The sequence below is a fragment of the Ceratotherium simum genome, chromosome 25 (assembly GCF_057802395.1).
Source record: "Ceratotherium simum simum isolate JZ-2026a chromosome 25, ASM5780239v1, whole genome shotgun sequence".
Classification (NCBI taxonomy): Eukaryota; Metazoa; Chordata; class Mammalia; order Perissodactyla; family Rhinocerotidae; genus Ceratotherium; species Ceratotherium simum.
The window spans coordinates 16,355,049-16,367,250 of record NC_141924.1 but is presented as its reverse complement, the minus strand read 5'-3'; the positions used below and the strand labels follow the sequence as shown (position 1 = coordinate 16,367,250).

General features: G+C 45.7%; 1 protein-coding gene across 1 annotated transcript in view; it reads right to left on the bottom strand.

Moving 5' to 3' along the window:
- SYN3 (synapsin III) overlaps window positions 1-12,202 on the bottom strand; it is a 425,920-nt gene that overhangs the window by 166,177 nt on the left and 247,541 nt on the right. The gene's annotated exons all lie outside the window — the stretch shown is intronic.

The window sequence follows — 12,202 nt, the reverse complement described above, 5'->3', positions numbered from 1 at the left end:
GAATACATTTGTGAAATAATTCTATAAATTGCCAGTGCTCTGCAATACAGATGAGAAACTAAAGTTGACAACCATTAGATGATCTGCTCAGGATTGCCCCACCTATGATGTTATAGCTTAATATTCACATCTGAAAAATGGATTATTATTATATATGAATGAGAGTCAATTATATGTAATTATTAATAAAATCTAGTGATACGAGAGCAGTGTCTGTCATTTACGGAGTGTGCAATCCGTGGCAGGCAGTGGTGTGCCCAGGTCAGGGGTGGTTGGAGTGTTCAACACGGATGGTGAAGAATATTTATCACTGATGTTTAGAAATGTTGACGTGTGGGGGTCATAAAAAGCAGAACGGACTTTAGTCATCTGTATAATTGTTTTTAAACTACAGGCAATGCAGCCCCGTTTGCCTGCATTCCGGGTGGACCATGCCCAATGCCCTTGGGACACCACTGGTAGCAGGCTATGTAGTAGGCAGTTTCAGAAAGATTCTTTTATCTAATATTCATGCCAACCCTGGGAGGGAGATGCACTTCTCCTCTGCTTGTTCACAAATAAGGAAACTGAGGTGGAATGGAAGACCTTTTCCCAAGGTCACCTACCCCTTGGTTCCAGGGGAACCCAGCTCCAAAACCTTCCTGGCTGAGGATCGGAGGGTGTCTAGGAAAGCATCAAGGAGGGCCCTTTGGGGACATTGTCTGGTGGCTGGGTGAGCGTGTTGCTTCAGCTCACTTCACAGAAGCTGCTCGTCTGGGGCAGGAACCGACCTTCATCACGCCTGTCTCCCTCTCCTCATATTTACGTCTCCTTGTAAGAGCAGAGTACCAAGGCCTCCACACAGCCAGAGGGAACACCTTAACAAAAACGTTAAAAAGGAGCAAGATGCATGTTTTGTTGGTGAGGAGCTGTGGTCAACAGTCCGTCCTCCTCAAGCCATTTCCTGGCGTGCACGGCTTTGGTCGAATGATTACTTCAGGCTGCAGAAATTTCACCGCAGGTTGCACAGCCCAGATCAAGCTGCTTTGGGTGACTATGTGCGGGCCTGGCATGGAAGAGGAAAGCCCCTGGGCCCTGCTGGGCAGCAGGGCCAGCTGCTGTCTTGTGGGAGCAAGCAGAGGTTAAGAGACCAGTGGAACCAAGGTCCCAGGGCAGCGAGGCTCTGGCCACACCGCGGTCAGGGCCAACAGGCCTTCTGGAAATGCCCCAGCTGTGGCTTTGCTCTGTGCCCTGGGGAAATGGCCGCTTACAGGCCCTTCCAGGCTGAGAGACAGCAATTTTCTGGATAATTCCGGCTCCAAACCTCTCTCTGCCTTCATTCCAATTATTCAGGGTTATTGTGGGAATTCTGAGGAAGGACTTGAACTGCACCAAACCAGGGACCATGAATAGGAACCAACCGCTCAACTGGCGGAATCCTAAACCAAACCCCAATATTAACTTTCTATAAATGCAATTCAGATAGAATCAACGTTGTTTTTGTTTTTAAACAAAACCAAACCGAAGCAGATCTGTTGGAACCTGAATCAAACCTCTATGTGTACTAAAATTAATGGACCAGAATAAACTTGGAAAATAAAAACATTTTTTGAACGAAAACACTATTTCATCAGGCTTGTTGGACTGGGATTTTTTTATGTCTTTAAAAAATGGGAAAAAATCCAAATATGGAAATAATAATTACTCATTGCAAAACATTCAGAAAAATCAAAACAGTTTAAAGATGCATATCATTTGCAATCTCACCACCGGGATATTTCCACAATTTTTTTCAACACACTTTTTTCCCCCTTGTTACATAAATGTGATTATATTATATGGGCTATTTAATCCCTTCCTTTTTTGTTAAGAATATCTCATGGAAAAGTTCCATATTAATATCTAGAAAGCTACATCATTATTTTTAATGGTTGCAAAGTATTCATTGGATAGATCCTGGTTCTCTAATGGTAGTTATTTAGGTTACTTCCATTACTTTACTTTTACAAATAATGCTTCAGTGAATGCCTTTGCAACATGAATCTTTGTACCCTGGCCTGATTATTTGGATAAATTATTGAAGTGTTTCTAAGTCAAAGAATATACATATTTTCTACTTTTCATACTTATTTCCAGATTTTCCCTGCAGAAAGGTCATAACAATGTCCACTCCCACCCTCTGTGGATAAAAATGCTGATTTCCCCATACCCTGGCTAACGCTGACATGCTCAAGGTGTCCGTCTCTCTATCTGTCCTTCCAGAACTCCAGAGGGAACAATACCACCCCCAACTGCAGGATGACTAACTGTATCAGTTTGTTTAGAACTGAGAAGGGTCTTGGGACATGAAACTTCCAGTTTTAAAACCTGGAAAGTCCTGGGAAATCTGGCAGGAGTTGGTCACCTTACACAACCCTTGAAAGCCACAGAGCCAGGACTTTTATGAGAACCCCACTGCTCCGGTGCTGAGTTTTGCTACAGCTGATGGGAGCAGGAGTGGACACCTGGGCCAAGGATGGCTGATCACTTGTTAGGAAGAAATCATCTGAGCCAATCAGATTTCCTCTTTGCGGAATCTGCTTTGGGAACAAGGAAAGAATTTATCAGTGAGCGCTGGGAAATAGGTGTGGAAGTTCATCAACTAAAGAGTGGACAAAAGGGGTCTGTTAGCCAAGTACCAGCCAAAGTAATGTGGGAGAAGAAACCAGGAGTAAGGAAGAGGAGCTGGCTATAAGAGGCAGAGCGAGGAGCAGAGGACCTGCGTTGTGTTAACGGAGAAGCAAGATTCTTCAACCTTCCTGCACTTCCCAAGGACTTTCTTGCTCTCCTTCTCTGGTTTCCTGTGCAACTGTCCTCAAAATAACTGCTTATGCCCCCTCCCTCTCATTAACTCACTATCCCTTGAAGGAATCTCAGTTCCTTGCAAGCCAAGAGGCCTGTCCAACTCTCCTGGGTATGATCCATCATGTTCATCTTTACCAACAAACCTGATTGGCCAAAATGGACTTCTCATCTACTTTTGTTAAAACTTGAATATCTTGAATAATACCAAATTTGAACATCTTCTTGGAAATGCATGCTTCCAGGATTTATTCTGTGGGCCAGGGGCAGGTGAAGAGTGAGGTACAGGGTAACTCACCAGATCCTCTGATGGGCTATCTGAGGCTTGCTCTTCAGAGTGGCAAGCTGCCTCCCCTTTCCAGCACTGGCTCTGGCCTGGTAGCCTGTCTGTGGTCACGTGCGCACGCCTCCTACTTCTGGGTCCTTCTGGCTTTTTAACCCCAGTCTGATAACCTCACCCAGATTAAACCCATCTCTGTAGCTGAGCAGGAGGAACTTCACCCTGACCTTCCAACCAAGGCTGCCTTTGTACTTGCTCTGTCCTCTGCCAGGAGCACTCTCCAGGTAACCCATGGCCAGAGGTTTCTTTTCATTCCCATTTCAGCTCAAATGTCAGCTCCTCAGAGAAGCCTACCCAGACTCTCTCATTTAATGTGGCTTCCTCCCCTCCACCTCCCCATGCACTCTCCATAACATTACTGTTTTCTTTTCCACATAGAATGTATCACAATTTCATATTATATGAATAATTTTTATTGTTTGTCTCCCCTACTAGAAGTAAGCTCCTGGGCACTTGTCTAGAATGTTTTGCTCACTGCATTCCCAGTATATAGGACAAGGCCTCACAGGTGAGCAGGTACTAATTGACTGAGTTAATTAATTAACAACGGGGAAAAAAAATTCCTTGCAGCAAAGGTAGGTTGGCCCCCTTATCATGGTCAGCCTGAGGGGGACAGCTGGTGAACTCCCTAGCTAACGAGTCTGTGATTTGAGGTCCTCATGTATTTCCCAGGAAATCTCATGTGGTTTGTCAGCTTGAAACCCTCCAGTGGCTTCCCACAGCACTTGGAATAACAAGGCCTGCAGGGCTTGACCCTTGCTGATCTACCCAATATCATCTGCTTCCCTGTGCCCCTTTCTCACTCTGCTTCAGCCCCAGTGGCCTTCTTTGAGTTCCTTGAGTCAAGCTCTATTCTGCCTCCGGGCCTTTGCACACACTATTCCCTCTGGCTGGAATGTCCTTCCCCTCATTTTATCTGCAATCCAAAGAAGCTTTCTGTGACTTTCATATCGAAGTATCCTCCCCTGGGCTGGGCCTCCATTACCTCCTTCACGTGTCCACTAGCATATTTCCTCATTTATTTGCACACTTGTTTTTATATTATGTGACTCTCCCCTGTCCCCCTCCCCATGCATTTTAAGCTTCATCAGTAGAGAGACCATCTGTTTTTTTTTTCAGTCTATCACTGTATCCTCAAACTCAGAACAGATGCTTGATAAATATTACTGAATGAGTGAATGAATGAATGAAAGAACTATTTTAACAGCAAAGCCAGCCACTGCAATTGACCATCTCCAACAGTTAACTGACTTATGGTCAATAATTCTGTACCTCAAATTAACTCATTCAGTCACCAGATAATTTCTGCACTCCAACCATCCTCAAAGGTACACCAGAAAGTTATACGCTTAAGATCAAAACATCGTGTGCTTTACAGAAAATATTTTATGAAAGTTTCAAGCTTTACCTACATTTAAAAATTTTCTGTCCCCAATGCTTCTATGTTCTGCAGGGAGCACTTTTGGGGCCTTTCTTTGCTTCTCATGCCTTTGGGGAGCTCCAGCTTGTTTTTGGAGATCCCCTGAGATCTCTCTTTGGGACATTTTGACCGTCCTTGCCCAAATGGGCTGAGCATCTATTCAGACTTGACAGCATGTCTCAGCAAACAGATGTTCCAGGAAGCAACCAAAATCTGCCTCAATATCAAGGGAATCCATACACAGAAAGCAAAATCCTGCACAAATCCCCTTGGGATGACCTTCCCAGTAACCCAGTCGTTTGAGGCTAGGAAGGGGGCTTTCTCTTACATGAGCACAGGGAGCATAGAAAGACTCTGTGGCCTTATTCTTTATGCAGCTCAGGATAACAGTCTTCTTGCAAGGAAGAGCATCTTTTCCTGGATGCCCTTAGCTGATAAGTTTAGCTTTTCCTTAGGGGAAAAGTAGCCAACCCTCAGTTATCCAACATGAGTTTGGATTTCAGCTGAAATAATCTCTTTTTAAGCAGTGCGTTCTGAAGATCCTTCATGCTAGGCGGAAAGAGAATCCACAGGAGCCAAGAGGCCCACGCTGCAGTCTGATGCTCTGTGACTCTGGACAGGCCACTTCCCCTCGGTGGGCCTCAGTTTCCCCATTTGTAAAATGAGAGTTAGGCTGCCTGGTCTAAGGGCCGTTCCTTCTCAATTTCAGTGGTTTTCAATCCTGGCTGCAGGTTAGAATTGCCTTGGGGAGTGAGCAGAGCTAGGGCACTGGCATTTTTTTTTTTAAGTGCCCAGGAGATTCTGAAATCTGAGATATTTTGGAGTGTTGGCCCATGGCAGATGACAAGAAAGACAGAACGTGGACCAGCGGAGATTTTTAGTTACTTTTCTGTTATTTTCTAGAAGTGTCTCTGGCAACTCTAGGTGACTAGATTCCAAGTACAGCTCATGACCTGTTGACTAAGCATTTAACAAACTCTTCTAAAACTATTTCCTAAATCTTGTTGCAAATACTCCTCCATGAGACATTATAATCCCTGGTCGAGGTAGGCTTTGTGCTGCCACTTCTGGGCTGTGTGAAGTTGGGAAAATTCTTTGATCTTTCATTTCCTCATTTGTAAAATGTGAGTAATATTTATACCTCTTCCAGTATTGTTGTGAGAATAAGGTAATGTACATGAAGCCCCAACATCATGCTGGGCACACAGTAGATGCTCAATTAATGTAAGTTCCTCTCTCTCATCCCCCCGGGCATTTAGGCAAAGCATCTTTGCATAGGACAACTTTCTCCAAAGTATGTTCTGCAGAACACTACTTCCCCCAAGATGATAAGTGAATCTTATGGCCAAATACATTAGGAAAAGCTGCATGCCATAGTTTCTTCTTGAAGTGGTATTCAGTAATGTGCTTGTAAACCAGCTCCCTGAAAAAAGCAGAACCCCAGATTTGTAGTGATTGCTGATTTCCATGGTGTAAATACTCCCACCTTGGCCAATTTCAAGTTACCAATGTTGCATCACTGAATGTAGAATTGGGAAGAGATGTGAAGAATTGGCTCTCTTGAGCTGGTAAGAGCTGGCTCCAGCACACTACTAAAATAATTGTTAGCATGCCATGGTCTCTGATATGTCCCATAATAAATAAGCCTGTTTAGCTTTTTGGCTCAGTGTTTTCCAAATATGTTAGACTATGGAACCCTCTGTTCTCATAATACTTCTTGACATCCTATGGAACTAGTGTTCCCGGGAACACAATTTGGGAACCGCTATTTGAAATATCTTATATATTTTTTTTCTAAAAAGTCAATAAACACGCCATCATTTACAACACTGGAAGTGTGGTCTGCACAATTAGGAGCAGTGTGCAAGGAGAGGAGTGCAGAGAAAAAACGGCCCCAGCTTTCACTTTTGAGGAGGCGACACGACTGACACACAAGGAGTGACTGGTGAATAACAGCTGAGCTGGAACTGAGTAATCCACTGAGGCTTTGACGCTCAGCGCAGACAGTGGGCCCGGGGGAGGGCTGGAGAAGCAGAGAGAGCCCTCTGCAGGCGGTGGCTATCAGCAGAGCCTGACAGCACGGGACGGCTTGGGAGGTATTGGAGAGGATCAGAGGAGAGAAAGGCTACTGAAAATGGGCAGAGCCTGAACCAAGACCTGGACAACATAATGACCATGTGGTTGGTCACCCACCCCACTCCATCCAGTTTCCTTCAGGGTCTTACCTGGAGCAGTTGGAGCACCCATTCCAGAGACCAAATTTCTCTCCTACATCAATTCATCCCTTCAGCGGCCCTCCTGTCTGTTTTCTTGGGTCTGTTTCTGTGTCCGTGTCTTTGATATGTCTGTGTGTACGTGTGTCTAATTGTCTGTGATTCACAGGGCTCCCAAGGAAACCAGGCTCCTTGGTGGAACCCCTTGAGGACTGGAGAGTTTTCTCCAGTCCAGAGAACTCCAAAGTGTTCTCTCTTTGATGAGAGAAGGTGCTAGACCCCAACATGGAACCTAAACTCCATACTGGAGGAGGAGGCCATTCTCACTTCCAGCTGGCAAAGATGCCCTGTTTACCCCAGAGCTCCCTGATGAGCTGACAATGGCCCCACCAAATAATAATAATAGCTGTTGCTTTTTAAAAAAAATTGTGGTAACATATACATATATAAAATTTACCGTTTTAGCCATTTTTAAAAAAATTTTTATTTATTTATTTACTTATTTGTGAGGAAGATCAGCCCTGAGCTAACATTTGATGCCAATCCTCCTCTTTTTTTTTTTTCCTGAGGAAGACTGGCCCTGAGCTAACATCTGTGCCCATCTTCCTCTACTTTATATGGGGCCGCCGCCACAGCATGGCTGGACAAGCAGTGTATCGATGTGCACCTGGGATCCGAACCGGCAAACCCCGGGCCACCACAGCTGAGCACGCGCACTTAACCGCTTGCGCCACCGGGCCGGCCCCTGTTTTAGCTATTTTTAAGTGTATAGTTCAGTGGTATTACGTACATTCACATTGTTGTGCAACCATCAGCACCATCCATCTCCAGAACTTTTTCATCTCCCCAGGCTGAAGCTGTGGACTTATTAAATACTAACTCCCCATTCGCCTCTCCTGCTATTACTTACTGACCACTCCATAGGTCCTGAGCCCTGTTGTAAGAAATTTACGTGTATCAACTCATTTAATCCTGATATCACCCTACAAGGTAACTATCTCCACTTTACACAACGAATGAAGAGATGAAGACATGGAGGTTAAGCTACTCACCCAAGGCCATAGAGCCAGGAGCAGCAGAGCCAGAACGTGAACTTAGACAGAGCCGACCTCTGAGCTCATGATGCTATGCCTCCTGTCTCCTTCGGGGCCAAGGCTGGACTCATCCCAAGGTCAACAAGAGGAAAGACCTCCTGTGAGGCCCCTTGAGGCTCCCGGATGGATGAGGGCTGGAACCTCTTAGCCTTTGAGGGACAAGTACCTGACATCCTCCATCCCTCCCAGATCAAATGAATGAGGCCCCCAGCAGAGGAGACCTGGATTAGCCAGGCCACCCTGAGCAATGAGGGCTGTGTATGTGGCCAGGAGCAATTCTGCCTCTCTGAGAGCCATCAGCAAGAAGCACGGGGACAGAATGGGACCAGGTCTGGCCATCACAGTCTCTGAGGTGGCTCTGTATTCTCGGGGTGGCGAAGGAGGATTAAGGGTGATGTTAGACTTGGGCAAGCTGAAGGCTGGGGCCAAGGGAGCGATTGGCAAGACAAGCTCTTGGCAGAGATGGCTCACCCAACACTTGAAAACAGCCATCTCGGAGCCACCTCCAACGCACAAGAAAGTCAAGCTGGAGAGTGGGGACAGAGGTGAAAGATGCTTGGCTGTGAAGACAGAATTTTGGAATCTGAGTGACAAGGCCTGTAAACCACCCTGCAGTGGGGATCTGATTTGAAATGGAAGCCTTGGTCTCAGTTCCTGTATGGAGGCCTGTATGGCCTCACCCCTTTGGTGGCCTCATCTTAAACTTTCCTATTTGTGCATGCAAACGTGTGTGTATCTTTGTGAGTTCAAAATGTCTAATAATGAGGCTCTCTGTAGCTATTTCAGACCCAATCACGTCAAGCCCAGACAGAGATCTGAGGCAACTAGCTTGTGTTGTTTCCTGTCAAATTCCTTGGCCTTCTTGGGATTAGACTCATAAGGTTAGCTTATATAGCCAGGATGTCTTTCCCAGCTGGAGCAGGGTGGAGTGGAAAGTGATTGATGCTGTACTGCTCCCAGTCTGGCTAGTAGGCAATTACTACGAAGGGGGCCCAGGCTGGAGAGTCCACGTTTTGTCACCCTCATTCTTCCACATCTCCTCTCTGAAACTCTCCTTGCTGTTCTGTCCTCTCCATCAGAATCTCCCCAGATTCTGCTCCACCAAATAAGTCTATAATGGTGTCCACCATGTCCACCATACCCTTTGAAGGAACACTGCTCTCTCCTCAATGTTCTGCCAATGAAAAGATTCTAGACTCTTTCTTTGAGCAACAGGTGGTCACTGATAGACACCTGATCCAAAGGCAGCCAAGCATACTAGGAGACAAGACTAAAGGACTGAAAAAACAAAAGAAAAAGTGGACAATATATTCAGAACCACAGGCAAGCATATGTTGGTGTTACCAGCCATAGACTGTGAAATAACTGATTAATGTGCTCAAGAAAATAGAAGAAAAGATGGAAAATTTTTACAGAAAAATGAAACTGAGGAAAAGTCGGCTGGATATTCTAGAACTGAAAGATGAAATAACTCATTTTAAGTACCCAAAAGATAGGTATAACATCAGTTTAAACACAGTTGAAGAAAGAATTAGTGAAGAGGAAGATAGGTGAGCAAAACACATGTGTGATTGGGACATGCTCTTACTTAGAGATTTGCTATGACTCTTCATGACTTACCTGATGGCACCCAGTCTCATTTCTCCCCTCATTCACCCGTTCTTCACCTACATAGGAATGAATAATTTGTGTTCCCAAACACGCTGTGCATATTTTTGCTTCTATATCTGCTCTTTTTTCCAGGAAGTCTTTCCCTACATTTGTGGCTGGTGAAATCATCCTTATCTTTACCAGCTCAGAAGTGACGTCCTCTGGGAAGCCTTCCTCAGGCTTCTTTTGGTTCTTTCCTCATCCCCTCTTTCAGGAACTGGGGGACATTCCTCTAAAATAGTTCTTAGCACATGTATTAAAATTATTTAATATGTCTATTTCTCCTTCTAGAATAGGACTTCACTGAAGGCAAAGCACATGTGTTATTCATCTTTTTAATCTCAGTTCCTAGCATGCCTGGCACAAAGTTGGTGTTAAATAATTATAATAAATAATGCAAGAACCAAACTATTTTAGGGCCCCACAGATGAGTATCTCTCTAACCTTTAATACACCAATCCCAGTGATACTGTGACTTGATGTTTAATATTTTTACCTGTCCATTTGTCCATTTTCTTCCCCCCTACCCCAACCCCTCCAGAATATAAACTCCATGAAGACAGGGATTTTTATTTTTACATTCTGTTCACTGTTATACCCCAAATGCCCAGCATATAGTAAGTGTTCAAGACATGTTTGTTGAATGAGGGAAATACTCCTTCTAACACCCTAGAGAGAAAGGAGGGCAAAGGAGACCAGCTAGCCATCCAGCTTGGGCACTTGGAGTCCACTGAAAATTGGACACAGATTGGGCTCCAGGAGGCAGGCAGACACGCAGAGGAGAGGGGAGAAGGCTACAGAGGGAAGCTTTGAAGAATAGATGAGTGACTTAGCACATCTTCTGGAGTTCATCCTCTCTAAGTCCTGGTTCTAGCTATTTAAGGAAAACATTAGTACCTGCCCAGACGGACAAAGATCCTGAGTACAGAGCATAGGACACTGCAATCATTCTACTATTATTACCTTTATTGTATTGTTTGGCCATAGGTCTGGCATGGGTTTGTCTTCTGGTTTGGTCACAGATGGCCCTGTTCTTTCTAAGGCCTTTGGGCAAACCAGGCTCCATCCTTGTCCTCAAGTACCTACTAAATGCTAGTAGTTTATATGTCTCGTCTCATTTAATCCTCACCCCATGCCCTTGAGGTTGATGTTATTGGTGCTGGCTACAAATGAGGAGGTTCAGAGGTGCTCGGTGACTTGCCCAAGCACTCCTGCAAAGTGACAAGAAGAACCAGAATTTGAACTTAGGTCTTCTTTGTTATCCAAGGCTCACCTCCTCAGCCCACCTTGCCCAAGGTCAAGAGCTATAAACCAGGTCTTCTGGGCCTCAGCCTAGTGTTATTTTCACTGTATGATGGACAGCAACGTCTGGATTCTCAGTGATCCCCACCAGTGTGTTCACTGGACAGCTGAGAAGACTGAAGCCCAGAGTCCACCAACAAGGTCTTGTTGCCTCAAAGCCAGTGGCTTCCCACTGTGTCAGCCCACAGCTGGCATCTTGGCAGCCCCCAGGACAAGGAAGCTATTGTTCTTATTATTAGGTGTTGCTCAATTTGACTTCCAGGCCTAAAAAGAAAAGAACTCAGCATGACTGGAAGGCCCACAGCTCAGAAGCTCCCTGCCGAAGGCCCCACTCAACCACCTATGGGACTCTGCTCTTGCCCCCACCCTCACCTCTCTGCAACCCCTTTCCTCTGCTGTTGAGACAGCTCTGTGGCCCCAGAGATGGGGAGGAAAAGGCCCTGCAGTGCAGACATTCACATCCAGGTTCTTGGGGGCTTTCCTTTGCCTCCCGGGCTCTCAGAGCTGCAGCCGGAGCCAGAGAGTCTGTTTCTCATTAGCCGTACTTTTGCTGTGAAATGAAGTGCTCTTTGAACCTGTGGGAGCAGGAAAGCCATTTACACTCCTGAGAGGACAGGGATGCCAGCCTTGCCAGCACATTCCTTTGGTTCCTTTTATCTCCTGGGCGGAGTTCTTGGCAGGCGGCTGCTCCTGCCACCTCCCCAGTGCAGCCATGAGGAAAGGTGGTCTGTGGGGCGAGCAGGAGAGAAAGGAGGGGATCATGCTCCTCTCTCAATTGAGGTGGGAGAAGCAGACTCCCACTGGAGTTATCTGCCCCCTTTCCCTGCCCCCATCTCTTTCCTCCTTTGCCCTGAGTGGCTTCAATAAAACCCCCAGAAATCGTTCATCTGTCTGTCCATCCATCCATCCATCCATCCATCCATCCATCATCCATCCATGCTTCTGTCCCTCCATCTGTCATCCATCCATGCCAATGGGAACTTGTGAGTCCAGATTCAGAATCAGGGGAGTCCTTTGATACGACCTGTCTCCTTCTCCTTCATTTTACCACTGGGGAAACTGAAGCCAAGTTGAAGCCAAACTTAAGCCAAAGTTAACTTGTCCCAGGTCACATAGTAAGTTCATGGATTCACTCAACAAATCTTTTTTGAGTGCTTTTCATGTGCCAGATCTCCACTCCCACTCCCACTGGAGGTACACTGCGGATATTGCCGCAAAAACGCGCACAGGTCTCAGCCTTCATGATCATTCTAGCGATGGGGGCAGATGGTAAATGAGTGAACAAATAAATAAACATGATAATGTCAGATTATAGTAAACGCTCTAAAAAAACCCAACAGAGGTGCTTCTTTGAGAGGAGCAG